At 49.4% G+C, this 3,588-nt stretch overlaps 1 protein-coding gene across 2 annotated transcripts in view; it reads right to left on the bottom strand.

Annotated features, from left to right (window-relative positions):
- The window catches only part of WDR47 (WD repeat domain 47), a 71,839-nt gene extending 68,476 nt beyond the window's left edge, over positions 1 to 3,363 (bottom strand). For both annotated transcript variants that reach the window (XM_003784081.2, XM_012801743.1), the window contains exon 1: positions 3,004 to 3,363. The gene's annotated coding sequence lies outside the window, so the exon portion shown is untranslated. The remainder of the gene's footprint in view (positions 1 to 3,003) is intronic.
- Between the last annotated feature and the right edge of the window lie 225 nt (positions 3,364 to 3,588).

Here is a 3,588-nt window from a genome sequence, read left to right as displayed (position 1 = left end):
TGAGACAGGGTCTTGCCCTGTTGCTCAGGCTAGCATAGAGTGATAATAGCTCACTGTAAGCTCAGACTCCTGGGCTCAAATGACCTTCCTCTCTCAGCCTCCCAAGTAGCTAGGACTATGGGTGCCTGCTACAACACCCAATGAATTTTTCTGGTTTTTATAGAGACATGGTCTCACTATGCTTGTTGCCTAGACTGGTCTCTAACCCCTGGCCTCTAATGATCCTCCTGCCTCAGACTCCCAAAGTGCTGAGATCACAGGTGTGAGCCATCGTATGCAGCCAACAATATTTTTCACCCAAGTCTTCAAATGAAATTGATGACAACTTTATAAATGTGTGCCACATTCAATATACAATCACAGGTTTAAATCATGGCTCACTTGTTTACTTCATTGTGTTTATCAAATAATAAATAAATCATGGCTCACTGTAGCATTTCTATAACAGTGCAAATTCTCTAAGGTGGAAATCACAGATCAGAGAGGATAAAGCTATTTTTTTCATTTGTCAAGAACCAATGATCCACACTAAGCATTATTAAGGAGCAAATACAACTCAAGTAAGATTTGGACATAGCCTTATTTTCTATGAGAACATCCTACTAACAGCAAAAAAGTAATCCTGGCTCAGAACCGTAGCACAGTGGTTACTGCACCAGCCACATACACCGAAGGTGGTGGGTTCGAACCCACTAAATAACAATGACAACTGCAACAAAAAAAAATGGCCAGGTGCTGTGGTGGGCACCTACGGTCCCAGCTACTTGAAAGGCTGAGGCAAGCCCAAGAGTTTGAGGTTGCTGTGAGCTGTTACGCCATGACACTCTACTAAGGGTGACATAGTGAGACTCTGTCTCAAGTAAAAAAAGTAATCCTGACCCATATATAGAAGGAAACACCCTTTTATCCATGTCAACACATTAATAAATAACCTCTGCCAAGAAGTAGGAATGCACCTCAACAGTTTTCATGGGCTTTTTAAGACCACTGTAAGAAATAAAGTCTTGGTCCCAGAAATACTAAATTGATTGTGCAGAAATTTTAAACTATCTTTGACAATGTTCCACTCTATTAAAAGGTAATTTACAGATGCCCTAAATTTTTATCTAAAGTGCTTTCTTTTGTTGTTGTTGTTATTGTTGCAGTTTTTTGCCGGGGGGCTGGGTTTAAACCTGCCACCTCTAGCAAATGGGGCCTTTACCCTACTCCTTGAGCCACAGGCGCCACCCACAAAGTGCTTTCAAATGCATTATTTGATTCAACTTCAGAGTCCATTCCCAGATTAAAACAGTAGCAGGCATTATCCCCATTTTACAGAATGAGAAATCAGAATCAATGGTAAGGTAAGTAACTCTTCCAAGAATGTAATCAGTAGCAAAGGGAAGCTTAATCCAGGCATTCTGATTTCCAGCTTACTGACCTACTAAGGAAAATTGCATATATTTTCTTATTTTAAAGCGTTTCTCAAATTGCAACCTATAGTAAGGATATCACATGTGCTCCATTCAGTAAGTAAATGATAAACTCATTTTCACAAACAGAAAAGGAGGTTGAACATGATTATGTAACTAGGAACATAGAATCTCTGTTCTCTTATGATACAGTCCCACTAGTACTGGTTTTTATGAAATGTAGAAAAGAACCAGGAAGTAAGTAGGTGGGAGATAAACAGGTTAAAAATCTCAGGAAAATATTTATATATTCATAACAGCATCTAAGCGCAAGTGTTTTGGGTTGTTTTTTTAACATAACAATATACTATTATATGACTTACCTACTGTCTTTTCAGTCACTGGATACTTTTTCCTGTTGGAAGCAACCTACCCTACCCCCCAAAACCTAAGGTAATTATTACGTCTTCCTAAATGAGTCCTCAAGAACATGCTATATGAAGGAAAATGGGCTGTCAGGCGTTTCTCCTTTCAAGTAAAATGTTAATGCAACCTATGCCAACACTAGAGACCAAAAAAAAATCCTACTTGGATTTACTGTGAAAAATTGATTTATAGCATTCAAAAAAATCTACATGTTAATTATCGTGTCATTAACTTTTGGAAGCATTCTACTAAGCCTACAACAAAGGGAGGGGAATAAGTATTAAGGGTGCAACCTATGAATCTGGGTGGAACAAAGACTTCTCCTTCATTATGCAGAAGGAATCAAGTTGCCAAAAACAGTCCCCTCAGATACCATGCGCAGATACTAACTGCACGTCTGGGTAGAGAGAAGAAAAAATCCACCGGTCAAACGACGCCCCTGCCTAGCCTCGCCCCCGCCCCTTTTGCCCAAGGCCTGGTCACAGAGCTGGAGTCCCAATCTATTTCTCCCCAATAAAGGGAAGCGGTTTAACCCTATGAGTTCTATAACCTCTCGTTCTTCTACGCAGGCGCCCCCTGTCACAACGCCGGTCCTAAATCCAGTCGCTGCTCCTCTCCCGACCCCACCCAGATCCCCCAAAGGCCTGCTCCCACGGACCACTGACGCAAGAAAGGCCAAACCCGGCCCCCGTGGGGCTGCCCCACGCCGCCGCTCGGCTCCCGGCCCCGCCGCTCCCTCCCCTCCTCCCGGCCCAGGCGTGCCAAGAAAAGGGTCGCCAGAGCGTCCCTCGGTGTTCTCACCCGCTCTGCCGAGGGGCGAGGAAGGATCCGCGCAGTTATCTCCCTCCTGCCTCTCAGCACTACCGAGGTGGGCACGCTTGCTGCTAGTGCCAGGGCGAGGGGGTGTCGCGCCGCCTGGGAACCCGGCTGGTAGAGCGAAAGGTGTGGTCCAGGAGCCGCGGCCTCGAATGCGAAGAGGCAGTTCGTAGACGCTCATCTGGAGGTGCCGGGGCTTCCCCCCAGAACCCCTGGTCCCCTACCAGTCAGCACCCAAGCCTACTCAAGACCGTTTCCCAGGGCCACCCGGTCGGAGCCTTGTCAGGTGGTGACAGGAGGCGATGGGTGACCATGGCAACCCCAGGTGTACAGCAGACCGACCCCGCCTCCGTCTCCAGGAGTCACTCACCTGAGGGCTCCGGACGAGCCCGAAGAAGCAGCGGAGGAGAAGGCAGCTGAGAGGCCGGGGCCCTGAAACGGCCGGCTCTGGGCGGGGATAGGAGCGCGAGGGCGGCGGTGTGGGTTTGGTGTCGGTTCTCCCTCCTGTCGCCCGCGCGTCAGTCCATCAGTTCGTCAGTCCGTCCTTCTCACGTCCGCCCCTCCCGGGCGGGCAACCGCTCAGCTCAGCCTCTTCCAGACTGCGGTTGTCAAGCGCCGCTGGATCAGAGCTCCAGCCACAAGCTGCAGCCAATCGCCGCGCGTCCCCGAGGCGCCTCAGGACCCCGCCGTGCGGGGCGGCCAGGCAGGTGCCTGCGCCGAAGGGAGAGTCGGCGGGGCGGGGCCGGGAGCGGCGGGGCGGACCCAAGGCTGGGGCGGGGGCCGGCCGGGAAGGACAGGCTGGGGCAGCGTTTCTGGGACCAGCCCCAGCAGAGGGAAGGGAGGGCGCAGCAATTGCGTGAGGGCCTGGTAGACTAGAACGTAGACTTAATAGCCGACCGGTGATCTGGTGTCCCAAAATAACGTGGACAGTGGCCTCCAAAAGGAGACGTCGTCA

The sequence above is a fragment of the Otolemur garnettii genome, unplaced genomic scaffold (assembly GCF_000181295.1).
Source record: "Otolemur garnettii isolate 467f Iridium unplaced genomic scaffold, OtoGar3 scaffold00010, whole genome shotgun sequence".
NCBI lineage: Eukaryota > Metazoa > Chordata > Mammalia > Primates > Galagidae > Otolemur > Otolemur garnettii.
Note: the sequence above shows the minus strand (reverse complement) of the source record. Positions and strands in the feature narration are given on the sequence as shown.